At 36.5% G+C, this 27,752-nt stretch overlaps 1 long non-coding RNA gene across 3 annotated transcripts in view; it reads right to left on the bottom strand.

Moving 5' to 3' along the window:
- Positions 1-27,752, bottom strand: part of LOC309621723 — a 281,097-nt gene that overhangs the window by 187,260 nt on the left and 66,085 nt on the right. For all 3 annotated transcript variants that reach the window (XR_014240208.1, XR_014240209.1, XR_014240210.1), the window contains exon 4: positions 14,476-14,630. This is a non-coding gene — a long non-coding RNA (uncharacterized lncRNA). The remainder of the gene's footprint in view (positions 1-14,475; positions 14,631-27,752) is intronic.

Genomic DNA, 27,752 nt, shown 5'->3' with positions numbered 1-27,752 from the left:
ATATCAAGATACTTGGTAGCAAAGTCTTTTGGGAATCTTGGTTCCTAGTGCAAGAGTATATGTAAACAGAGATATGATCAGAAATCTATCAGCTACCATCAAATAGCTGAGGGCTCTCTAAAAATCATTTCAGAACAGACAAAAAGTATAAGATAACAGGGTTGCCTTAGATTTTCCACTGGCTAAACAAGGAAGTATTTGTGCTACTGCTCACACTACTTGTTGCCCTTATATCAATACCTCTGCAGAAGAGATATACCTAGAAAAACATTCCCAAAAGATAAAATGGTTACAAGATGTAAGGCAAACTGACTCTAAGTGATCTGTTCAGTTGGCTCATCTCAGAAATAAGAATTTTTTCCCACTCTGCTTTACAGATGCTTATCATTGTCATAGTAGGTATCACTATTCTTTTCCTAGTTATAAATCTACGCATGACATGTATCACGCTTGCTTTAAATCTACTGCTGAAAGTACAAATACAATGTTTGTTCAACAGTTTGACATCACTGATAATATGTGTAGCCTATAAAATGTTTCCCTGTCAGCATATACCTCTGTGCTTGTTCACTATATCTGATTAGTTTTCCCCCCAAAATGGATAACTAGGAAAAAATACATATATATATATATGTATGAAAAAGCCTGTCACTGAGGGACACGATGCACCCACTGCAGGCAGGTAGTACCACCCTGGCATCGAGGAACAAATATTTTGATCATCAAAGCTTTGTATCAAAAGATTTGCAATCAAAACATGGAAATGATGAAAGAAAATTTCACCTATTAAGGTACAGGGAAGTCATTTTGGCTTTAACCATTAAAGGGTGCATTGTCCAGAAGTAAAGAACGTCTATTTTGAAGATAGAGATAAATGCCTCCATTCCTGGGATGCAATTGCCATTATTCCTTCAATGGTAAGACTCCCTTCCCAGGTGTCAAGGCCACACTGATCCACTGTGTACATACTATTCTGTCTTTTTTTTCCCCCTTAAACCTGGAAGGAATGTACCTTCCTTGCTTTTTTTGTTCTGACAAGATATAAAACTATACTGAAAACCATGCTTCTATAGAGAAGTTCCTCACAGCTATCTGAGAGGCTGTCTTCCAGGCTGTAGTCCTCATTTTGGCTGGAATAAAACATTTCTCTATTATTATTATAGATTTTTTATTATTTCTGTCAACAGTGGGAAGGCTGAGAATACAATGTTACAGATGTCAACAGGGTTCAAATGCCAAATGTTAAGTAGCTTTCCCTTCCCTAAGGGAAATGGGAAACTATTAAGAGTTTTCACTGAACAGGTAATAAAGTATGGTTTATATTTTTAAGATTTATATTTAAAAATAAATTTTAAATTTTGACTGCAATATAGATTGGAAGTAGACAGGCAAACAGATTAAGATGTCATTGCAATCATTCAGGTTAAGAGGAATAACTGACCTGGAATTGTGACAATTTGGGTAGAATGTAAATATAGAATCCAAAATTATCTAGGAGGTGGAGTTGACTGGAATTGGTAAGTGAATGGATGTTGGAAGAGATGAAGATGCTTAGGATAGCTGTTGGTGCCATTTAATGAAGTAAAAACCACCATAAAATAAGTTGATTTAATGAAGAAATTTGATGAATTTTATTTTGGACTGTTGAGTTTGACTTGCTTTCATGATAACCATTTGGAGGCGGCCCTAGTAAAAGAAAGATAAAGGAAGGAAAGAAAGAAGGAAGGAAGGCAAGCCAAATTCAGGTGAATATAGTTTATGACCAGTGATCAGTAAGAGATCAAGAGGTGAGATATTATGACTGGATGAATTCGAGCACTACAACAGAAAATATGGTTTAAAAATTGGGATTTAATTATTTATCATTTCAAATTCATCAATCTTGTGGATTGACAAAGGCAACCTTACCAGGATTATAAAAGAGGGTAGCATAAGTGGAGGAGAGAAGTAAGGTTTTTCTTGTAAGCCTAGGTAGGCTAGGTTGTAAATGGTGATATAGAAATTTAAGTAAATAAGAGAATTCCTCTTCAAGCCATGATAAAATAACAAAGAATAGACTTAACTTTTGACTTCAAACAACAGGAGAACTGGGCAAAATCAAACTATTGACTCCAAAACATTGGGAACGTGATGTGATACTCCTTGGCAGAAAGGAAATAAACATTATTAGCTCTACAATCACCTAAACTTTCTGGCTGGAACAATTTTCAGAAGCAGAAGAATGTGAGCAGACCCACTCACTTTACTGAGTTAAGGAGGAAGAGATTACAGCTCCAGAGGCTGAGACAGTAGGAAATTATGGGGCAGAATTTGAATAAATGCTAGAGCTTGCTCTGAATCCAGTCTGTCTGGTTCCAGGCAGAGCCTGTGCTCTAGTTACTCTGCTCTGCTCTCTTTCTCTAGGTTACACAATATAGACCAATCTATCATTTGTCAGTTATTTCACCCCAGAAGGCCATACTTACTGCTTTCTGGTCTATTGCTCACCTCCCAAATCCAGCCCCTCATTACATCCAAATGTTTACAATTATGCACATCTTAAGCCCATTTTGGGTCAAGAGGTCTAATTTCTTATTAGGTCCACACTTCAATGATATCAAAGATTAACATCTCCAGAAGCATCCAGCTGTACCCTGCCATTAATTTACTAAAAAAGTGCATGCAAGAGAAAGGAAATTTAAGGAAAGTAATATATATGATAGACCCCACAGTTCCTGAGCTCTCCTATTGGAGAGCAAACTTTTAATATGAAAAATTAAGTAGATCATCCCTTGATTTGTTGAGCATAATAAAGCTTATTGAAACTAATCAAATGACATTTTTTCTTAGGAAGGTCTTTCTGATATATAGCATTGGAAACTTACTTCATTGTTCATGATCATTAAGGCTTAATTTAATTTAATTCTATTTATTTTAATATTCAAACCTTTATTAGCTTCTGACACCTGTCAACCCCACTCCTGGGAGCAGTTCCCTCCTATACTTGTAAGATCATTTAATATGTACTTCGTAAGGAAGTCTGCATTTAGACTCAGGTTTGTTTGCTTGATTAATTTGGTGAACTTAAAGACATTGCTTAGTCAAAATTCAAACAACACATGGATTCTAAATTGCTCCAAGGTAAATTCTCAATTCTATACAATTTGCTGATTTTTAAAGGGGGGAAAAAAAAGATTTTCTAACTTTTCTCCAATTATTTCCAAGGACAATTGACAATTTAATGCTATCATTTACATGTAGGCCAAAACATGATTTGTTCCTGTCTCCTTTTCATTTAATTCAACTTAAAAAAAAAAATGTATTGATGGCCCACAATGAGCCAGGTTTTATTTCACTTTCCAAAGATACTTTAGTGAATCAAACAAAGATGCCTGCCTTTGTGGAGCTTATATTCTAGAAGCGATGGGGCAGCAGATAATGATAAACATGGACACATAAATGATATTTTACATTAAAAGGCCATGAGCCTTATGGAATGAAAGAACAAGGAAAGGGTTTTCAATTGTAGGCGGGGCCTGGGGGTGGATTCTACTTTTACTTAGGCTGGTATGGGTAGACCTCCTTTTGGTGATAGTTGAGCCAAAAATTTGAAGAAGTGAGGGACTTCACCCATGAAGCTATTTGGGGAAAATTGACCCATTCAGAGTCAGAGCAAAATCCTAAATGTGGAACTTGTCTGGTATGTTTGGAGAAAGCTATGAAGCTAGTGTCACCGGAGAAGCAGAAGGTGAACCGGAGCTCCCGCTGCATCTCAGTGATGTGAGATGTCTGAGAACTAAGGGAGGGGTAATCATGTGGGGCTTTTAAGTCATTTTGAAGAGTTTGGTTTATATTCAGAGTGAAATGGGAGCTAATTTAGAAAGACTGAACTTCTGTTTGTTAATGACAATTCTGGCTACCATATAGAGAAGTTGTGGGAGAGGAACTGGGGTCAAATCAGGTCACCTAATGATGAGGCGCTTCCTGTAATTCAGACAGGGAGTGACAGAAAATATAGCCAATCCAAATAAGTACATCTATTTCAGGAAACACCCTGAAGCATCTTTGAATAGGACACTATCTAGTTTACACACCAGTCACATCCGATATTCAAAGGATTTTATCAAGTTATCACTTTAAGTTAAGTTTGGGAACACACATTCACTCCTCTTCTGTGGAGAATGGCTTTTGGCAAGATAGTTTTAGTGCCATAACCACATTTCAGTGTGAATTCTTTGGTGTGCAGATTATATAAAATGCTTTGACGTATACTATATCAGTACACAGTAAAATCAAAGAGGAGAACTAAGCAGGGCTTAATTCATAGGCCTAGTGTTGCAAACTTCTTTCCCTTTGTCCCTCTGAAATCTGCTTCTCAGAGTTAGACACAATAGGTTGAGCAACAAGCAAGGATTAGGTATGGTTCACATATGATTCCAGAGTTGGTTTATAATCTTGAATGAGAATTGAAAAGTCAAAACCCCTTTACTACAATTCCTTTTCATGTGACTCTTGGGCATGCCATGTTTAAGAGGTACTGTGTCCCACATCCCTTTAGAAATACTAAGTATTTATCTAACTGCCATTCTCCTAGCTCTTTCTAGTCATGGTTCCAAACTGAGCCATGATTTTGAACCATCATTCAACATTTTAACGAGTATGTATTTATGTATCTAGTAGGTTTGGCCAGCCTGGCATTTTCATATGGATTCCCACATATACAGTTTAGGAAGATTACACACATTAAAATGGTTCTTTCTTCCAAAAGTCCCTGTTATATTTACTATAGAGAAAAAAAATTGGATGATCATTTTAACCCTTGCTAATGTTTTTTACAAGATTACAAAAAGTTTTATCTAATAAATAACATAAAATATGTTTTATAAAATATAGATAAATTTTACAAAATATATACAGAGGTTGTATTAATAATTAATAATTAGTAAATAATTAATAACCAATACAAAACCAATCAGGGGGTTGCTGCTCAGATACACAATTATGAGGATAAAAACAGAACCAAAACAAACATCACTGGAATACAGACCCCCCTCAGCTCCACCACTAACTAATCATAGGGATTGTCCTTAAGGACCTCCTGCCTCCCTCTTGCTGTCAGAATCCATTGTTAGCGACACCCTTTCTCTCTCATCCCTCCACACGTGTACAAAACTCCCAGTACAACTGTATTTAGCTGTGTTCTTTCTCATATCAGGTAAAAAGTAATATGCAAATAAACATGTAATCAAAGAGGTGAGTTATTTGTCAAATCTTGTGAGTTGCAAGGTCTTCTTAGTATGAAAGCTAAGGAGAAATTCAATGTTTATATTAGAAAAAAAATGAATTTAATTATGAAATGTAATCAGCACTCATATTCTGTGTGCCTGCTCCTTGAAAAAAGTTTTGCTAAGTCATGCCTTCAATTTCAAGACCTTACAGTTCATTGGAATGAGGAACTATGAATAGATATGTGCACATCACTAACTCCAGTATAAGACACTGGGAGAGAAGAGCTGGAAGGTAGCACTATAATGCCCTAGATTGCACTAGACATTAGATCTTTACCCATAGGATACCCATTTCATTTTACTAAATGGCTCTCTATAAACCTAGTGAAATGAATGATTTGCCAGATATTGTAAAGAGGGTAGAACTACAGGATTTTATAGTGTAGGTTCAAACTCTTTGCCTGACTCTCATACTTTATAAGCTAGTCTCTTGCAGCCTTAACACAATGATGTTAAAAGCAAAGCAGCTACAAATTCCCTACCGTCCTGTGCCCCCGTATCTCCAACCAGGAGTCGCTGAGAGGACAGAGCAAAGCGTCACCCTGCTGAATAGCAATTACTGCTTCTGTAATACCTATAATAACTGGCCCTAGTTTATAAAATTGAAACAAATTGCTTACAAGTAATTATTCTCAAGCAACATAAATAGTTTAAAGCTATTGCATCTGAAAAGTTAATTACCCTGAGTGCAACTCAGCATAATTTTCTTTTATAAAATATTTTATATTAAAAACCAGGCTGTTCACTAATGTCAGACAAAGGATTGTTCCCTTTGTGACAAGTTCACTTTTAATTTGCTTTTATTAATTATTTACTGATCCTATTCATAAAGAAAAACTGGAAATATATTACATAGCCTTTTATTTTTGGACATTGAGATATATTTAGAACTAAAGAGGAAATGAAGGAAGTAAATGTTCTTGTAATTCTTCACTCTCTGGCCGCTTCTATTCCAGAGACAGGAACAGCCCCCAAGACCACACTGTGAATTAGTCTGAGAATATCAACTGGGCTCAGAAACTTCCTCTCCCCCACCCTCCAGCAAAACACATTTTATAACCAATCTTAACGAGCTGCAGTCTAGTGACTGTCAGTGGTCATACCAACAAAGCTGACAAATTAATTTACCTTAAAGCATAGTTAAGTGGTAATAGCAGTGCTGTTTTCTCAGAGAATGTTTGCATGTCAGTAGGGACTCCAGGTTACCCCAAAGGAATTGACAATTAATAGTGAAGCTATACAAATGGCACTGATCAGAAATACGTATACAAATGGGACAGTATTAAGGTATATATATTTTTTCTACATATATTTGCTCCTACAATTTCAATTAGATAATGATTTTCTGTTTTCTTTCTCAATGGACATTTGTTGTAGGAAAGCAGAAAAAAGCAGCTTAAAGCCAAAGACTTTTCCAGTATTTTATAAAATCTGAAATTGAATAAAGAGGTAGGTGTTCCACATTAGAAATAAAGAGGATGATAACTTTGGGAAAGACAAGCCAACAATTGGCTGGTTTTCCCCAAGGATGAAAGCAGGTTGGAAGAACCTGAGGATTGTGAGAGTCATGAGCTGACCTCCACCTGTTTGTGGGGAGGAGGCTGGGGGTGAGCTCGGGCTTATGGAAAAGGATGGAACTGAGCAGTGTGGACGCTGGATCCCCACCCAGGAGCATCTGTATTGACCTAGTTCCTGAGCACGGCCCAGAAGCAACAGAGCTAATGGGAATGTGTCCTATAATACCTTGGGGCCATGTAAACATGTAAAGCACTGCATTGTGCTGGAGTGGAAGTGTGCGCCCCAGTAACTGAGTTTAAATTGTACTTCTCCCATTCCCAGTAACTCTATTTGTGCATCCACACTCCAATCTCTCAGCTTCTGTCTTTCTAGGTGTCTCCTTGAGCACTATACATCACAGCAGATGCAAAGCAGGGTGTGATACATCTTTCTGGAGCATCAAGTTTTTTTTGTTTTTTTTTAAAAGTATTTATTTATCTATTTATGGCTGTGTTGGGTCTTAGTTTCTGTGCTAGGGCTTTCTCTAGTTGTGGCAAGCGGGGGCCACTCTTCATCGCGGTGCGCGGGCCTCTCACTGTCGCGGCCTCTCTTGTTGCGGAGCACAGGCTCCAGATGCACAGGCTCAGTAATTGTGGCTCACGGGCCCAGCTGCTCCGCGGCACATGGGATCTTCCCAGACCAGGGCTCGAACCCGTGTCCCCTGCATTGGCGGGCAGATTCTCAACCACTGCGCCACCAGGGAAGCCCGAGCATCAAGTTTATTAACTAGAATTGGAAGAACCAAGGAGTCCTTGGAACAAGAACTATCCCCCTCCCCCACCAACACGGAAGACAGAAGAGTGGGGGAGGGGAGACGTGACCCAGGAATGACAGTCCAGTCTCTGAAGTTTCACCCAGGTGGGGGTTGAGGGGCAGACCTGCAGCCACGGTGGCCTCGCTTTCGGTCGCCCGGGCTGCTCCGGACCATCCTCTGAGCTGGCCAGGGTCTTGGATACGATGCTTCTGAAGGCCGCGCAGAGAACACCCTCATCTTCCACTGGACCGGGCCCCAGGGAGCACGGCGGCCTGACCTTCCTGCCTCGGTCATGCATGGGGTTCACATGGGCTCACTTTATTATGACGCCTCTTGCTGGGCAGCTTGCAACAAAGATGTTTCAAAACAAAGTTCCAGATTCTCCTAGCCACCCCTTGCTTTTTCTGGCTGTGGCCAGAGGGAGTGGATGAGGACACACTCTCAGGCTGCCCAGTGTGGGAGGACCCTCCAGTGTTGGACACACCCGGGGGGCAGCTGGTTCCCTCTGGGGCTCCAATCCTGCTGCTGGTGGAGGGGGATGTCCCAGTGCCACACTGGGGGGCTGGGCTGGGGGTGGCAGTCCTCGCCTCCAGGCTGGGTGGGGGACAGGCAGACTCACCGGTCTTCTGCTCCGCCTGCTGGTCTTCCTGCAGCTGCACGTTTTCTCCCTGGTAGAGCCACCTGCTTTTCAGGGGGGACACCACAGGGCTTTGAGAAGGCTCAAGTTCACTGCCGCTGAGGTCCCCGCGACAGAAGGGCCTCACAGTTACGATGGAGGCCCCTACCTGGGGTTTCTTGGCGCTCACACTGCCTGTTCCAGCATCCTGGATCTGGTCGCAAGTCAAGCCCGGAGTCGTCACCGTTGTCACCTTCAGGTCCTCTTCACAGGGTGGCTGGAGTGGCTCCTTCTGGCCCATGTTTAACCAAGCATGACTCATGAGGTCAGGTAAGGTGCCTCTGTCACTGGGGTTGAGGGCAATCATTTTTTGTAATAGATCCCTTATCTCCAAAGACAGATAAGGTGGGATGTGGTATTTCCCTTTTAGGACTTGCTTCCGCAGCTCCTGGTAGTCTTTTCCCCAAAAGGGCTGGCACCCAGTTACCATGGCGTAGAGCACTACTCCCAGGCTCCACACGTCCACCGCAGGGCCGCTGTAGCTCTGCCCCAGGAAGATTTCCGGGGCACAGTAAGGGGGTGTGCCGCAGATTGTGTCCATTTGTCCAGAGTCATCACACTTGTTGCTGAAGCCAAAGTCTGTAAGTTTGATATTCATGTTGGAATCAAAGAGGATGTTCTCTGGCTTCAGGTCCCGATGCACGATGCCCCTCTGGTGGCAGTGCTGCAGGGCGGAGAGCAGCTGCTGGAATGGGCCTCGGGCCTCCACCTCTGTCATACGGCCATGGATCTTCAAATAGTGGTACATGTCCCCCCCACTGAGGTACTCCATCACCAGAATAAATGCCTCCTCTGTGTTAATCGCCCCCAGCAGTTTTACAATATTGGGGTGATTCAGGAGCTTCATACCGCACACTTCCCGGAAAAGTGCCTGGACACTTGCGACGCTCTGACGCCTTTTCTTAATCACCTTGAGAGCCACCTGTGTCCCGGTCAGAATGTGCCGCGCCAACTTCACTTTACCGAAGGTGCCTTCACCAATGGTGCGGAGGATCTCAAAGCCATCAATATGAGCCTCCTTGTCAGCAGAGTTGGCTGTGAGGCCCTGCATCATGGTGACCTGCTAACTACACTGACTGACAGCACTACCTAGAACGCTAACTACGCTAACTAACAATGCTAACTGTACTAACAGTGCTAAGTGTGCTGTCTCTACTAACAACGCTAACTACGCTAACTGTACCAACAGCGCTAACTAGCACTAACTACACTAACTATGCTAATCAAGTATTAACTACACCAGCTATGCTAACTATAACAACAGTACTGACTATGCTAACTGTACTAATCTAGCAATACTAACTAAAATTAAGATACAAATGAGAAAAAGAAGAAAGGAAGAAAAGAAAGCAGAAGAAATGGAAAAGAAACACCAAAAACTTGAGAAGAAAAAATTTAAAACTAAAAGAAATGATAAAGAGAGAAAAATGAGAAAAAGGCAAAGAAGAAAGAAAAATGAGAAAGATAAAAAAGAGTAGAGAAAAGAGAAAAATAAATCAACAAAATGGCAGAAACAAGGAAAAAACAAGCTAACTGTAGGTCCAAGGCCGTCAGGTCACCAAAAGCAGCTTCCTGGGCTCTAAGGACCAAAAACCTGGGCCCAGCTGCCCCTTTTACAGGGCTCTGTGAAGTACATCACAGTGGTGCACTCTGAGGTCAGAGCAAGAAATGGACGCATCACAGCTGGGGGTAAACCACAGGGGTTTTCTCACTTCTTGAGTTCAAGGCCCCTTTACACTTAGGAAAAAGGATCCCAAAGAAATTTTTCTTTACGTGTGTTATTAGATATTGGTATTCACTTTGTTATAAATTAAAATCTGTAGGATACTTCAGTGGCCTTTTTATTTCTCGTTTGAAAATCTGTAATAATTTTAAAGACCTCATAATGTCTACACTTGAAATATTCAATTCCTTTTCCTTAAATTCTGGTCTCAAAATAATGTTACAACTTAACTGACTTCACGATACTATACAAAATGTTCTGCTGCATAAGACACGATAAGGTACATTATGAAAGTTCTATGAAGCTGAGAGAAGATTTGCCAGGAAGGTCATGAGCAGATTTCTCATCAGGAGCCTCGGAGGCCAGATGGCATGGCTCAATGTACTTCAAGTGTTGAAGGAAAGAAACCATCAACCAAGAATCCTATATCTAGCAAAACTTTCCTTCGAAAATGAGGGAGAAATCAAGACATTCCCAGTTAATCAAGAGTTCTTAACCACCAGACCCGCCTGCCACAGGGAGTTCTTCAGGTTGGAGTCAAGGACCCTGCACAGTAGCTCAAAGCCTTATGAAGAAATAAAGACCTCTGGCAAAAGTAGATAGACGGGCGATGAGAAAAGCTAATCCTGTTGTAACTTTGGTTTGTAGCTCCACTTTTTGTTTTCTATTTGATTTAAGAGACTAATATATAATAAAACACACCACACACATAGAGATCAAAAAAAAAAATCTATACCTAAAGCTATTACTAGAATTAAAAAATTTCACACATCTTATTAATATATACACTTGATGAAAAAAGCGTTGAAAATCAGCATCAATATTGATATAACTATTTAGGAATTTAGATTACATGTTCCCCTATGTAATTCAATTAATATTTGGGAGAAAATTAGGAGATAAAAATTCTTTGAAATCTTAACATTTCATTATAAAAATAACCTTAATAATTACATAAATGAAGTAGAACTTTGGTGTGTAGATTTCTATCTACATATACATGGAAAATTATGAAATATATACAAACATGTACACACAGAATGGCCTTTACATATTCTATGAAAAATTCGTTCCCACCAACTAATGTATCACGGAAAAAAATTTCCAGAGGAGATATAGATAGATAGATAGATAGATAGACAGACAGACATGGATATATGTATCTATGTTTGCCTCTATAGACCCTTACGAGTAGTTGACATTATGGATGGTTCTACTAATTGACTCTTCTCAAATTTCTCCATGTAAGTTTGAGATAAACATGTAGGACAGCTTTCTTACCATGTGGGTAGTAAATGGGAGCAACAAGGACTATTGAAGGAGAACACAGCACATTGCTGCGTTAGTCTACTGAATATACTAAAAGGAGAAATTGAACCATCCCATGTCAATCCTTGGGGATTAAGCAGAAGAACAAGGTGTTTACGTTACTCAAGTTTCAAACAAGCGAACAAACACCTCAGCACTTCCAGGTAACTACATTTCCACAAAAACTCCTATGAACATGCCAATAAGTCCAGAGCATCAAGAACTATGGCTAAAGAGGCCTTATGAGGCACTCAAAGACCTCACTTAGCCTAGAGTAAGTGGTTATACAGACTAATCCTTCTGTAACCCAAGTGAGGGGTGGAGAAGAAGCACTTCCTCATAGCATACGGCAGTGGTGATGGACAGAGAATATGCAAGGAATGAACTCTTAATACTGGCATCTTGTAGGCACACAGAGTACATAGATCATAGGAACAATGAGAAAAGAAACCTTTAGTTCCTTTAATTGGCTGAATTCATTAGAGGCTAGTATGGTTTAGACAAAAAAAAAAAAAAAAAAAAAGAGGCTCTTTCTAGCACAAGAGTTGGAAGATTGGTGGCCTATTTCAGTAGTTCTTATATAATCCAAACTCAGGTGAACAAGTGTTAGAGACAATATACTTTTATTATTATCAATCTTTGTAGGAGAGGCATAAACCCAGTCTGATTATATTTGAAAAAAAACTACTGTGATAATACTTCCCTTCCATGTGTTGGAGTATAATCTGCCATAATATATTTGGAGAAAATCTGGAATTTATCATATTCACAGTGAAAAAAAGAACAATCTGCCAGGGATTGGGGAGGGGAGGAGGGAAGGATGAACAGCTAGAGCAGACAGGATTTTTAGGGCAGTAAAACTATTCCACATGATGTGGTGGTAATGGTGGGTACATAACATCATGCCTTTGACAAAACCCACAGAACTGTAGATCACAAAGAATGTGAGCCCTTAAAATAACTGACTTTATTTTATAACAATGTATCAATGTAGGTTCAATTTTAACGTGCTTACCACACCAAGGCAAGATGTTAATAATGAGGGCAAGGGAAGGAGTGGGAGGGGGAGTATATGGGAACTCTGAACATGCTGCTCAAGTTTTCTGCAAGCTCAAAACTATTCTAAAAATAAATTCCAATAATTCAAAAAATGTAAAGGGAATAAGAAAGGCATATTAAGTTAATACTAAACTAAAAACTTTGGAGTAGGCATATTAATTTCAACAAAGCTGATTTAAGAATCAGCTTGGGACACCTGGAAACAAAGGGCAGGGTTAGCCCCTACAGCCAGTGCTGCTTTACAAGATTTGGACTAAACACATAACTGAGTCTTTTGCTCCATGTGGGAGTGAAGAAAAGTGTAGGAGGGGCCTTGCCTCCAGCCTTACAGTGAGCTCCCTGAGGGGTTGTTCTCTATCTTGTTTCACACTGAGACTGTTTATTGGTGACATTCTTTCTGGGTCAAAACCATTCCAGTGGGGGTAAGCTGAGACGAAGTGAGAGAGTGTCATTGACATATAGACACTACCAAATGTAAAATAGATAGCTGGTGGGAAGCAGCCGCATAGCACAGGGAGATCAGCTTGTGACCACCTAGAGGGGTGGGATGGGGAGGGTGGGAGGGAGGGAGATGCAAGAGGGAAGAGAAATGGGAACATATTGTATATGTATAACTGATTCACTTTGTTATAAAGCAGAAGCTAACACACTATTGTAAGGCAATTATACTTCAATAAAGATGTTTAAAAAAAAAAAAAATGTTAAAAAAAAAATTTTTTAATTAAAACTACCAAGGAAAAGGTGGGACATTACATATTAATAAAAGTATCAATTCTCCAAAAAGACATAAAACTCCTAAAGTTGTGGAATCTGACATCAAGCTTTCAATATATGTGAAGCAAAAACTGATAGATCAAGTAGGTACAGAATCAGTAAGGATAGACTTGACCTGGACAGTAATAGCAATCAAACTAATATAATTGGCATTTATAGAATACTCCACTCAACAACAATAAAATATACATTTTTCTCAAACTCATGTGGATCACAGAGAAGAGTCTCAAGAGGAATTTTAAAAAGCAATTATATAGAAATAAAAATTTAAAAAAAATTGTAGATACAGAGAAAGCAGTGCTGAGAGGAAAATTAAGTGCATATATTCAGAAAGAAGAAAGATCTATAATCAGTAATCTGAGCTCCACCTCAGGAAACTAGAGAATGAAGAACAATTTAATATTAGTGTAAGCAGAAAGTAAAAAGAAATAATACATATGTGAGCATAAGTTATTGAAACTGAAAACTTTAGTAGAGAAAATCAATGAAACCAAAAACTTCTTTGAAAAGACCAGCAAAACTGATAAACCTCTAGCCAGGTTAACAGAAAAAGAAAAGAAAAGAAAAAATAATTACCAATATCAGAAATTAAAGAGACGTCATCCTGACCTGTTTCATGAATGTTAAAAAGGCAGTAAAGAACAACAAGCAGAACTCTATAATTTAGATGAAACAGAATGATTTTTTCACAGACACAAATGCTTAAAAGTTACACAAGGAGAGACAGGTCATCTGATCAGGCCCATATCTATTAAAAAAAAATTGTATCAATAATCAAAAACCTTCCAAAAAAGAAACCTTCAGTTCAGATAGTCACCGGTGAATTTTACCAAATCAAAAGAAACGGTGCCAATTACCACATTCCCTTCCAGAAAACAGAAGCTGAGGAAACTCATTCTATGAGGTCAGCATTACCATAATACCAAAACCAGACACAAGCATTACGTGAAATAAAAATATTTATATATCATGTTAAGAAGTTGAAAACTTTCTCACTAAAATCCAGAAAAAAGGAAAGATATTCTCTTTTACTCTTCCTACTCTCCGTTTTACTGAGATTTTTAGCTAGTACGTTAAAACAAGAAAGAAAAAAAAAGAGAAAGTATTTGGCTTGGAAAGGATTAAATAAAGCTGTCTATACTTGCAGATGACATGATTGTCTCTGCAGAAAAATATAATTTTGGAAAATTATGGAAATAATAAAGGACTATAACAAGGTCACAGGATTCATGGTTTAGTATATATTCTTGTGTATATGCTGTACATACATATATATGTATTTTGTATATATACCGTACATATAAATATAAACACACATACATTTAATAAGTCAATGAAATTTGAAATTAAAACATACCATGTTGGGCTTCCCTGGTGGTGCAGTGGTTGAGAATCTGCCTGCCAATGCAGGGGACACGGGTTCGAGCCCTGGTCTGGGAAGATCCCACGTGCCGCGGAGCAACTGGGCCCGTGAGCCACAACTACTGAGCCTGCGCGTCTGGAGCCTGTGCCCTGCAACAAGAGAGGCCGCGATAGTGAGAGGCCCGCGCACCGCGATGAAGAGTGGCCCCCGCTTGCCGCAACTAGAGAAAGCCCTCGCACAGAAACAAAAACCCACCACAGCCAAAAATAAATAAAATAAATAAATAAAATAAATTTCTAGTTAATATTAAAAACAAAAAAAAACATACCATGTATATTGTACCATAAAGATGAAGTACTTAAATATAAATCTAACAAAATATGTATAGGAACTATATGTGCAAAACTATAAAATGCTGATAAAAGAAACCAAAGATTAAATAAATCAAGAGTTATTCTGTGTATACTGACTGGAAAAATCAATATTATTAAGATGTTTATTCTTCTTAACTGTATCTATATATTCCATGCAATTCCAATCAAAAATCCAGTGAGCTATTTTCTTGATATTGACACACTAATATCAAGTTAATGTGGAAAGGAGAAAGACCTAAAATTGCCAAAACAATAATAGAAGATTAACAGCATAGCTGTAGTGCTAACAATTCCTGATTTCAAGAATTACTATAAAGCTACAGTAATCAAGAGAGCATGATATTGGCTCAAGAATAGACACATAGATCAATTAAACCATATAAACAGCCCAGAAGGAGATGCACAGAAATGCAGTCAACTGGTATTTCACAAGGGACAAAGACAATCAAGAGAGAAATAGATGAATGGATAAACAAAGTGTGGTACATTCAAACAGTGCAATATTATTCAATGAAGAAAAATAAATGAACTAAAATGCCATGAAAGGATATGGATGAATATTAAATGTATAGGGTAAAATGAAAGAAGCCAGTAGCAGAAGTCTACATACTGAATTATTCCACTTATATGACATCTGGAAATGACAGAACCTATAGGCATGGTAAATCAGTAATGGCCAGTAGATTAAAGAAGGGCTAGAAATGATGATGAAACACAGGGAATATGTTCAGCGTTTCAAAACAATGCTGTATACTTTCATTGCAGATACATGACACTAAGCATTTGTAAAATTCCATAGAGCTTTACAGCTCAAATAGTAAATATTAATATAAACAAATTTAAAAAAATCATTTAAGAGGTCAGGGGAATCCAGGATGGGTGCAGAATGTAACTCGGGGCTGGGTATATGGGAACTGTCTGTATTACCCTTTCAATTTTTTCTATAAATCTAAAATCTTTTCTAAAAACAAAAACTTATTTTTAAAAAATTCTGCAAGACACAAATAGAATACATTCAAAGAAAGTCACATCATAGTCAAACATCATAAATGAAAATAATATTTAACCAGAAAATAAAAAGATACATTATATTCTGGCACAACAATAAGAAGAATGAGAGCTAACATCATCAGAAACAAGTGAAGCCAGAGATAATAAAATCATATATTTAATGAAATTATAGGAAAAATGTGTAACCCCCAAATTTTATATCTACTAATAATTTTGTCCCAAAATTAAGGTTAAATAATGAAATTTTCAAATAAACAAGAACAGGCAGAATTTGTTGCTAGCTGAACCAGACTGCAAGGAATACTGTTGATAGCGCTTCAGATAAGACAAAGAAAACCAAACCAAACCAAAACAAACAAACAAAAATGAGCACAAATTTACTGATGTACGTATCTGCAGGAAGAAATGAAGATCACCGGAAAGGGAAATTGTGAATTTAACTATAAAATAATATTTATAAAATATATTAAATAGTTACTAACTCTTTAAAGAAAAAACTACACTGCGGATACATAACACATAATAGAAGGAGAATGAGTGACAACTAAAGTACAAAGGACAAAACAACAATACATGGTATTTTACTTACAATAATGGCTAATGGGCATAATTTAAGTCACTTTGAAAAGTGAAAGATTAAAAAGCTGAATTTAGAAAATAACCAGTAATAACACAAAGCAACATACATTTAAAACATTGACAGAATTAACAGGAGCTACAGAAAAATATACAATGAACCACAGCTATTTCAAATAGGATTTTCTCATAATTAAAAACAAAAAAATCAGTAATGCTATAAAAGCTTTATTTTTTATTGAAGTAAAATTGATGTATACCATTATAAAAGTTTCCGGTGTGCAACACTGTAATTCAATACACAACGGGATCATCATCAAAAGTGTAGTTATCATCCATCACCACAGAGTCGATCCCTTTTACCCATTTTGCCCACCTCTCAACCCCTTCTCCTCTGCTATATCTGTTCTAGATATAAAAGTTTTAAACTATATTATTATCTAACTTACCTAACAGAAATTTATAGAATACTACATCTGGCAGCTAAAATACATAGTCTTTGGGGCTATAAAACAAGTCTCAATAAGTCACAAAGGATCATATGTTCTGTGAACATACATAAATGAATAAATGTTTTCGCGAAGAATAATGAGATAATCTTATGTGTTTGAGAATTAGCAGTACGTGTCTAAATTAACACTTCTTTAAAAAAATGCAATGGGAATTTAAAATATATTATTGACAGTATGGAAATAGAAATTTCCCTTATCAAAACTTATATGATTGAGGCAAAACAGTCTTTGGATATACTTTATCATTTAAATATGAAAGTTTAAAAAATCAATAAGCTAAGCCTCCATCTCAAGATTCTAAAAAGGAAAAAGGAAAATTTAAAACCCAGAGGAAGAAGAAGGATAAAAAGTAGAATGATGAGAACAAAGATCAAAGATATAAAATAGAGAAAAATAACAAAGCCATAAGCTTTAATCTTTGAAAGTTTAATAAAATTGATAAACTCTGTAGTAGTAGAATAATACCCCCTCCCAAGTTGTAAAAGTGTTATTTCCCAGAACCTGGGAATATGTTCCCTTACATGGCAAAGAGACATTGCAGATGCAGTTAAGTTAGGATCTCCATAGGGTTTCCTGAATTACCCTGGTGAGCCAGTGTAATCACAAAGGTCCTTATTTTGAAAAAGAGTAGACGAGGGAAGCAGAAGTGTCGGAGTCAGAAAAGGAGATGTGACAGTGGAAGCAAAGTGAGAATGATTTCATTTCAGGCTGTAAGTATGGAAGGGGGCCAGTGGCTGAGGATTGGGGAGAGCCTCTAGAAGCTGAGAAAGGCAAGAAAATGGATTCCCAGAATGTGCAGAAGGAATGGGGTCCTGTAAACATTTTAACTGTAGCTTAGTTGGACCTATTTTGAACTGTGATCTCCAGAACTGTAAAATAATAAATTTGTGGTGTTTTAAGTCACTAAGATTGTGTTAATTTGTTACAGCAGCAACAGGAAACTAAGAGAAACCCTTAGCAAGACTGATAAAAAAATGTAAAGTACACACAAATTAACGTTAACTGAAAGCAATATAGTGGTGCCAATACACATATTTTCAAATTAAAGGAGAATAAGAGAATAGTGTATTTCCTTCTTGATTTTCAATACTGTATTTAGCAGAAACCAACTTTATTTATTAGCATAAGGACATAGGGGCGACAATGAAAAACAACAATCATAAGGAGAAAAAAGAAAAGAAAACAAAATGTACTATTTAATTGATTGTAAATGGATTAAAAAATCATCCATTTTTAATTTGCTGTTTGTTAACTTTTTTTTTTTTAACATCTTTATTGGAGTATAATTCCTTTACAGTGTTGTGTTAGTTTCTGCTGTATATCAAAGTGAATCAGCTATACATATACATATAGCCCCAGATGCCCTCCCTCTTGCCTCTCCCTTCCCCCGTCCCTATCCCACCCCTCTAGGTGGTCACAAAGCACGGAGCTGATCTCCCTGTGCTTGAGTATCCTTTTAAAACAGCAAGATGTCCGGATCCTAATATCAATAAAACAAATTAGGACAATAAATGACTCCATTAAAATAAATCTGTTGCCCATAAATTTTCTAGCAATTAATATAAATCAACTTTATTATAAATTGTATAGTACACTCCTGCCAAATTGAGAACTATATATTTTATTTCCATCTGTATTTTGAAGTGTGAATACTAGAAAACTAGCTTTAATAAAAGCTCAATTAATCTAAGTAATAATGCCTAAATATCTCTTGGTGTGAAGGGTCTTGAAACACATGATTTTCCATCCCAATGCCAGTTTTGTCTAATCATCTTATGGGCAAAATTTATGTCATATTTTTGCTTTGAAAAATCTATTTGGAACAAAGAAAACTATAGTTAGGCAACAAGTCCTGTATTGTTGAAAATTAGCAACTGTTATCACAACAACAACAATAAAATGTACTTTGACTCCAATGTAATTATGTACTTAATTTTTCTCTTTTTTAATTTTCAAGAACCATTTTTTATTAAACCCATATAAGAAAATTTAATTATCGGTGTTATTTATATTTAATTTACAAGAAGACTGAAGCAACAGTTATGTCACTATTATATATTGCTTAAATTTTTTCACTGATTTTATGTTAGAGTTATTTGGAAAGTTTATAGTCCTTAAATTTCGATTAATGTCCTCACATTTTGTTGCATGTGTGCTCAGTTCTCCCAAAAATTATTTGAACTTGACCACTCTGAATATAAAGCTGGCATTCAAGTCAATCAAAAAATTACTTATGTCTCTGGTGAAATGTCTACGTCTTCCGCCCATTTTTTAATTGGATTGTTTGTTTTTTTTGATATTGAGCTGCACGAGCTGTTTGTATATTTAGGAGATTGATCCTTTATCTATTGTTTCACTGGCAAATATTTTCTCTCCCATTCTGAGGGTTGTCTTTTCATCTTATTTATGGTTTCCTTTGCTGTGCAAAAGCTTTTAAGTTTAATTAGGTCCCAGAAGACATACAGATGGCCAAGAGGCACACAAAAAGATGCTCAACATCACTAATTATTAGAGAAATGCAAGTCAAAACTACAGTGAGGTGATACCTCACACCGGTCAGAATGGCCATTATCAAAAAATCTAGAAACAATAAATGCTGGAAAGGGTGTGGTGAAAAGGGAACCCTCCTGCACTGTTGGTGGGAATGTAAGTTGATACAACTATGGAGAACAGTGTGGAGGTTCCTTAAAAAACTAAAACTAGAACTACCATATGACCCAGCAATCCCACTACTGGGCATATACCCTGAGAAAAGCATAATTCAAAAAAGAGACATGTACCACAGTGTTCACTGCAGCACTATTTACAATAACCAGGACATAGAACTAACCTAGATGGATAAAGAAGATGTGGCACCTATATACAATGGAATATTACTCAGTCATAAAAGGAAACGAAACTGAGTTATTTGTAGTGAGGTGGATGGACCTAGAGTCTGTCATACAGAGTGAAGTAAGTCAGATAAAGAAAAACAAATACGTATGCTAACGCATATATGGAATAGATTCCATATATGCAATCTAAAAAAAAAAAAAATGGTACTGATGAACCTAGTGGCAGGGCAGGAATAAAGATGTAGACATAGAGAATGGACTTGAGGATATTGGGTGGGAAGGGAAAGCTGGGGCGAACTGAGAGTAGCATTGACATACATACATTACCAAATGTAAAACAGTTAGCTAGCGGGAAGAAGCAGCACAGCACAGGGAGATCAGCTCGGTGCTTTGCGATGACCTAGAGGGGTGGGATAGGGAGGATGGGAGGGAGGCTCAAGAGGGATATGGGGATATATGTATGCATATGGCTGATTCACTTTGTTGTACAGCAGAAACTAACACAGTATTGTGAAGCAATTATACTCCAATAAAGATCTATTTAAAAATTACTTAGGATTTAAGTGAAATTCATTAAGACTAAGTACTTAATGAAAATTAGCAAGGTCTTTTATCTCTCTTTAGAAACAAATATCCATTTTTACCTTTACTTGATATATCTGAAGTAACATATATAGATTTGCCTTTGAATATTACATTTCTTCCATCTGGTCCACTACTATTTTGGAAAGCTTGGTCCTTTCTGAGTGAGAAACATAAGATTTGAAATGATTAAGGTCCATTTATAACATTACTATTTGCTTAAATTTTATATCATTATCTGTCATTATTGAGTAGAATGCATCACCCCTGAAGGAGGCATATGAGTCTAATGGTAAAAATATAAGGATGAGGCATATATTTAGGTCATGGATAACTCAGCAGGTAATGAAGAACGGAGTAGGCATTTAAAATCCCCTACATCTGAAAATCTTGTAAGCCAAAAGATGATTCTTAAACTACAGAAAATGTTATGTGTTTATCTAATTGCTTGATATTGTTTCTTGTTTTCTTTCATAAAGATGCATGGTACTGCTATTGGGGAAATTAAATTTACTTAGACCGCATGAAATCGTAAAATAAAACAGTACTAATTATTACTAATACTAATACTATGAGAAGAAGAAGGAGAAGAAGGAGAGGAAGAGGGGAAAATTCAATTGTAATAATTTCCATTTTTAAGTATTTTATGTCCCAAGCTCTCTGCTATGTGGTATATGTGAATTAACTTATTAAATCATCTCACCAGACTTGTGGGTAAGTACTACACTATATAAGATTCTTTTGCCTGAAAAAAATAGAAAATCCCAATTCAGTAAGAAAAATGTATTACCTCATATAGCAAAGACTCTAAAGGTCAGGCACCCCCAGGGTTGTTTAATTCAGTGGCTGAATGATGTCATCAAGAACCCAGCTTTTTGCGTTATTTTCTGACCTGCCCTCCTCAGCACCTTTGTTCTCAGCCTTCCTCCCTTCATGAGAGTAAAATGGTTATGACTCTGTGTGTAAACATGAGAACGTGTAGTAGAAAATGTGGGTAACTCTTCTTGTGTGAGTTTTCTTTTTTAAAGGGGAAACTTTCCCCAGGCTCTTTCCAGCAGACTTCTCCAAATGTAAATGAAGATGAATACAAATTTAACCATGATTAAAATATATTTTTTATCTTTAGGGTAGGATCAAAGTTTCATAATCATCCCTAGATCTATCACTGGCAAAGAGAAAAAGATTTTAATGATCAGCTTAGAGTACGCAGGATTTAACAGTGAGTCCTATGGGAGAGAATTAAAAACATGAACAAAATAACCAAGTAGGGAGATTGAAAGTGAGGTAGGCAACCACTTATGTCTGCTACAGATATTATCTTTACTTTCTATATAATCAAACAAGGGATAAAAGAAATGGTGAGATTAACATTATTGGGACAGGAAGTTGCAGAATATGAATTCAATGACACGTTGAAGGGTTGGAGAGATTTAGTAGCTTGTTCCAATAAGACAATGCACAGTAATGTGTTAGAGGAGGAAAAAATCAAAGAAAGACATTTCTCTGGACTTAAGAAGGTGATGTCTGTGCCAGAATTCATATCAGTAAGTTATTTTCTGGACCAGACATTTATTTCAGAGATCTAACTAATATTTTTACTGTCTTTTTTTTTTTTTTTCTATTTGAGGTAAGAGATTCTAGAGCATATTTGAATGTTGATGTGATGATCCAATACACAGGAAGAGATTAATGAAACAGAGAAAATCAAGTAACGGCAGGAGAAATTTCTTTCATAAGTCACTAGTAGAGGATAACAAGAATAATTACTGAGAGATTTAAAAGAAAGAAAGCCCTTCCAATGTTTGAGAAGAATGAGAAAACATGGATATACTCAGTAAAGTCTGGAAAATTATTCATAGAAGACAATGCAGCCAGGGTTTTAGTTCACATCCTCATTATTATCCTCAATTTTTAATTTTTCATCTTTATTCACCTCTTTATTCTTCACATGTTTCTCCTCATATACTAACTATTAATGTTCAAGTTCCTGATAAAAATTAAAATACTATTCTGGGGAAAATGTTACTAGAAATCTTTATACACTTACACAAACCTTAGAACTCAAGCACATCATAATGAAAACATGAACTAAGACAAATATATAGTGCTTGAATGGCATCAAATTTTATTGTGTTAAACTGTGTAAAACTTTCCTATAAAAAAATGTAAAGGTTTATATTAAGAAGTCAGAGTGCCATTGTACTTTAATCAGGCGCTCATCTAAATGGAAATGAGCAAGACTAATTTTGTAGAATTTAGATGCTGAGCTGAACCAAACTTATTATAAAAGAACTGGTGAACCTATCACAGCAAAGGTAAGTAACTATCTTATAAAGTAAATTCATCTATAATGCAATAAAAAGATGTATTAAATCCAAGGATGAGAGATTTGTTGCTGCCCTTGAACATACATTCAAATAGCTTTAAAAAAATCTGCCTGAAGGCCCCCCCAGGTGTGTGGTTAGACCAGGAGTATAGGGGGGAACTGAAGCCTTAAAGCCCACTTAAAGCCAACAAAAGATCAGAAAGAAAAATTAAGGAAACAATCCTATTTACCATCACATCAAAAGAAATAAAATACCTAAGAACAAACTTACCTAAGGAGACAAAAGAACTGTACTCTGAACACCATAAGATGCTGATTAAAGAAATTAAACATGACACAAACAGTTGGAATGATATACCATGTTCTTGGACTGGAAGAATCAATATTGTTAAAATGATCATATAACCCAAGACAATCCACAGATTCGACGCAATCCCTATCAAATGACCAATGGCATTTTTCACAGAACTAGAACAAAAAAATTTTTAATTTGTATGAAAACACAAAGACCCCTATTAGCCACACCAACTTTAAGAAAGAAAAACCAAGCTGGAGGTAACAGACTTCGTGACTTCAGACCATGCTACAAAGTTACAGTCGTGAAAACAACATGGTACTGGCACAAAACAGAAATATAGATCAATGGAACAGGAAAGAGAGCCCCGAAGTAGACCCAACCACCTATGGTCAATTAATCTATGACAACAAAGGCAAGAATATGCAGTAGAGAAAAGACAGCCTCTTCAATACGTGGTGCTGGGAAAACTGGACAGCTACATGTAAAAGAATGAAATTGAACATTCTTTAACATCATACGCAAAAATAATCTTAAAATGAGTTAAAGACCTAAATGTAAGAATGGATACTATAAAACTCCTAGAGGAAAACATAGGCAGAAGACACTTTGACATAAATTGTAGCAAAATCTTTTTGGAACCACCTCCTAGAGCAATGAAAATGGAAACAAAAATTAACAAATGGGACTTAGTTAAACTGAAAATCTTTTGCACAGCAAAGGAAACCATAAACAAAACGAAAAGAGCCTACAGAATGGGAAAAAATATTTGCAAACGATGGAACCCATGAGGGATTAAACTCTAAAATATACAAACAGCTCACACAGCTCAATATAAAAAGAAAAACTCAATGAAAAAAATTGCAGAAGGTCTAAATAGACATTTCTCCCAAGAAGACATAGAGATGGCCAACAGGCACATGAAAGGATGCTCAAATCGCTAATTATTAGAGAAAGGTAAATCAAAACTACAATGAGGAACCACCTCGCACCAGTGAGAATGGCCATAATCAAAAGGTCTACAAACAATACATGCTGGAGAGGGTGTGGAGAAAAGGGAACCCTCTTACACGGTTGGTGGGAATGTAAAATGGTACAGCCACTATGCAGAACAGTATGGAGGTTCCTTAAACAACTAAAAATAGAACTACCATATGATCCAGCAATCCCACTTCTGGGCACATATCTGGAGAAAACCATAATTCAAAAAGATGCATGCACCCCAGTGTTCACTGCAGCACTATTTACAATAGCCAGGACATGGAAGCAGCCTGAATATCTATCGACAGATGAATGGACAAAGAAGATGTCGTATATATATATATATATATATATATATATATATATATATATATATATATATATATATATATATAAATATATAAAACGGAACACTACTCAGACATGAAAAAGATGAAATAATGCCATTTTCAGCAACATGGATGGAACTAGAGTTAATCATACTAAGTAAAGTTAAGTCAGACAGAGAAAGACAAATACCATATGATATCACTAGAGTGTGGAACTTAAAAAAAGAAAAAATGATACACATGAACTTATTTACCAAACAGAAACCAACTCACAGATAAAGAAAACAAACTTATGGTTACCAAAGGGGAAAACAAACTTATGGTTACCAAAGGGGAAATGTGGGGGGGAGGAATAAATTATGAAGTTGGGAGTAACATATACATACTACTATATATAAAATAGATAAACAACAAGGACCTATGTATAGTACAAAGAACGATACTCAATATTTTGTAATAAACTGTATTACCAAAAAAATGTTACTCTGCTACACTTGTAACTCACACAACACTGTAAATTAACTATACTCCAATAAAAAAAAACTGCCTGAAATTAAAAATAGTAATAATACTTTAAAAAAATCTGTAGCCATGATTCTTTATGAAATGTAAAAAGTGACCAATATTTTTGTATCATTGTTAATTACATATATATTTTTTGCTCTATTTCTTTGATGTGATTTGGAAACTTCAGACAAGGATATTCATCCCCTCAATGCTTAGTCTAATGTATAAATAGACCTACTATAATCAATCTTTCAGGTAACATAAACATACAGGTCTACTCGTGTATAATTAATTTTCAAAAATAACACTTTCTAAATACAGACATAGAGGAAATATTTACAGGGAATTTTCATTATAAAGAAAAACTCAAATTACAATTTTAAACAGACCACTGAGCAAATCATTTTGAAATACTTGATCAGGTATTTAGAGGTTACTATAACAATAATCAGATCTTCCTCAAATACAGTAGTATATATGTCTCTATATATCTATACATATATATATATATATATATATTATATTAAAAAACTTTAAAGTAATTTTTCCCACCCCAATGGATAGTGTATATCTCCAACCCAGTTAAATCTTACCCTCTTTCAACAAAAATTAAACAAAAAAATGTTTGTGGTTTCTAACACCTTGTCTTCAAAACAAAACAACAACCAAAAAAACAGAAACAAAACAAAAAATAAAAGCAATGTACCTACTAGTTATGTCAGGGTCATTAAAACCCCAGGGAGTCCAAAACCCCAAGGGGCACGTCTGGATGGAAGCTGCCTCCCTTTGCCGGAAGCTCCAAATTACAAAAATATCAGGTGCAAAGATTTTCCTTGACTGCTGGAAGATTTGAGCATTGTAAATTAGACCACAGAGTTCCAATAAACCTTAACTGGAAAAAAAATGTCTAGCACACTCTAGTGAATCTTGGTCTCTATTTTGATGATTCATCTAGTGAGTCATATTCCTGGAAAGATTCTCTAGGGTCCCACAAAGGCTCATGCTTATTGTCCAAGGCTAGAACTCTTATGCACAGTCACATCCAGTCTCTGTTTTGAGGGTCTGCCACTGTGCCTGGGTGGCTGGTGCTGCAAAGACTCAAAACATAACCACAGAGGAATAATCTAGACAAACCAACAGGTCCTGGAGATATTTCTGGATCTCAAATAAAGATGCCCTCTTGCTTCCTCGTGAGTTCCCCTCTGAGGTCTTTGGAGCCTTTAATGTGAGCGGACTTCATTCTGGACAATCTATAAAGAGGTTCTAATCATGTTTTTCGTCCAAAGAGAAGATACCAGGTTCATAATCTGTGATAACATCATCCCCTCCTCTCAAGGAGTATCTGCAACAGGATGCAACACTATCTGTTCTAGCTATTGCCACCACTGTTGTAACTTTTTCTGGGGCAAAAAGATCCCTAATCCCTTTCAGTCAGCATCACTGAGAAGGGGCCAGGCCATGGAAAAGTCTGAAAAAGAATGGTAATCCAAAAGATAGTTTGCATTTTCTCCTAGACACAAAAATACTAGTGACTTCTCTACCAATTGATACAGGAATACTTCTTCCTGTCTTCTAAGTATTCCACTATACTTGAATAAATCAAGCTCCCTGACTCTTAATTAGGGGCCCAGGGAATAACACCCTGTACTTCCCATTCTATAATAATGGTTTTGACATTTTTATTTCTATCTCTTTTCCATAGTCTACAAGCTTTAAGAGGAAGCACACAATGTACCTTATATTTACCATAATAATTTCATTGTATAGCACAGTGCCTGACCTGATATAGTATACACAAAAAATACTTCTTAGTTAAATGAATGTATCAAAATGTTCCCATCAGTAAGTTAAGCCAACTAGCTAAAAGTTTAGGGTTTTGTCATTCCATACTTCTTCTTTTCCAAAGTGCATGAAGTAGAAATTAGCCCTTTCTAAATATTATTGCATGTCTTTACATAACAGAAAAATAAATAATAAAAAGCGTAGATTGAATTTTTCTTCACGAAACAACAGTTCTCAGTATATGAAACAACAGGATGGAATGTACAACTTGCTTTGGGGACCTCACCTGACTCTCCCTCAGATCATCTTGAAAAATGCACTGTGAATTATATCTTATCAGGTTAACTGACTACTCATTTTAGCTCTAAGTAAATGGCCAAACATAGCTGACATTTAACAGAGAACACAGAAGTAAAGATTGCAATCTTTTAAGTAAGTTTCAGACTTATCAAACATAGCATTTTTCTTGCATATTGCTGTCAGGAAAACTATGGTTAACACTTTTTTTAAAAAAATCATTGTTGCCGTCAAAAACTGAAAAACTTTGTAAGTTAATTGGGAAGTAAATTAAGAATCAGCAGGTGAAAAATATAAAATCAAAATATTCATTTCACACAAAACCTCTGTGTCATGATTAATAACACTATTTTATAATAATCATGATTTCTCACAGTTTGATCTTTATAGGTTACCATAAGAATGCAGTTGATTAGTGTTTGCATGTATCTTTCTTGGTTATTACCTCTTAATCTCCTTTCTACACAAACAAAGGCATAAAGATATTAAGAAGAAGGAGAAGGAGAAAGAAGAGAACAGAGAGAAGAGGAAGGAGAAAATGAAGACAGAAAAAATATTACATAAAGGAATAGTTACTTTTCTGTATCAATTTAGTTAGGCCATGGCAACCAGATATTTGGTCAAATATTATTCTAGGTGTTTCTGTGAGGGTATTTTTTAGATGAGATTAACATTTAAATCGGTAAACTTTGAGTAAAACAGATTACCCTCTATAATATGGGTGGGCCATAGCTAATTAGCCTCTTAAGGGAATTCTGCCAGCAGACAGCCTTCAGAATCAAACTGTAGCTCTCTCCTTAATTTACTGTCACCTAAGGAAAAGGCCATATGTCTCTTTGCGGAAGAACTGAAGAAATCCTTGTCC

Source organism: Balaenoptera borealis (genome assembly GCF_965194805.1).
Source record: "Balaenoptera borealis genome assembly, contig: HAP1_SCAFFOLD_942, whole genome shotgun sequence".
In the NCBI taxonomy this organism is placed as follows: Eukaryota; Metazoa; Chordata; class Mammalia; order Artiodactyla; family Balaenopteridae; genus Balaenoptera; species Balaenoptera borealis.
Note: the sequence above shows the minus strand (reverse complement) of the source record. Positions and strands in the feature narration are given on the sequence as shown.